Raw genomic sequence first — 941 nt, 5'->3', positions numbered from 1 at the left:
GGAAGTTTTGGAATCCTTAGGCTTGAATCCGAGGGTGATTTGGTGTTTCGGCGTTGTTTTGAGTGTTCCGAAGATTGGTATTAGTTTGAATGGTGATATGTGACTTGTTTGTATTTTTGGTTGAGGTCCCAGGGGCCTCGGGATGGTTTCGGATAGTTTTCGAAAAGGTTGAACTTGAGAAATTGCAGAAGCGGAAGCGCAGGTGCGCTTATGGGATCGCAGGTACGAGAGTGATGGGCAGAGAGTATAAAAAGGCCCCTTCGCGATTTTCAGTCATTTGTTCATCATTTTTGTGCGATTTTGGAGCTCCAAGCTGTGATTTCAAGAGGGAATCAAGTGTTGATAGAGAGGTAAGCTATTTGGGCTTTATATCTTGTGTTTATAGGGATTATTTCATTGTTTAATCATAAAAATTAGTGAGAAAAATTAGAGAAAGAGTTGGGAAATTAGGGCTTGAAATTGAAGAGTTAAATTGGGAATTTGAGGGGCCATTTGAGGTCCGATTTTGATGATCTTGGTATGTATAGACTCGTGAGAGTGTGAGGATTCTAGTTTGTGATTTTTATCGGAATTCGAGACCCGAGCCCGGGGGCCGAGTTTGGTCAATTTTGGGATTTTTGGTTAATTTGATTATTTTTGCTTGGGCTTTGTTCCTCTAGCGCGTATTAATGGTATGAATCTGGTTTTGGTTAGACTCGGAGCATTTAGAGGCCGATTCGAGAGGCAAGGGTATCGCGGGCTAGAGTTTGGACCGGATTGAGGTAAGTAATAATTGTAAATGTTGTCACGAGGGTATGAAACCCCGGATTTTACATCATTGTAGGTGACGCACACGCTAGATGACGAGCGTGGGGTCGTGCACCGTTGGGAATTGTGACTGGGTCCATTCCCTACGACTATTAAGTCGCGTATTTGATTGAAAACTGTTTGATATTATTGTG

This window comes from Nicotiana attenuata, unplaced genomic scaffold, assembly GCF_001879085.1.
Source record: "Nicotiana attenuata strain UT unplaced genomic scaffold, NIATTr2, whole genome shotgun sequence".
NCBI classification, from domain to species: domain Eukaryota; kingdom Viridiplantae; phylum Streptophyta; class Magnoliopsida; order Solanales; family Solanaceae; genus Nicotiana; species Nicotiana attenuata.
This window is presented reverse-complemented; position numbering follows the sequence as displayed.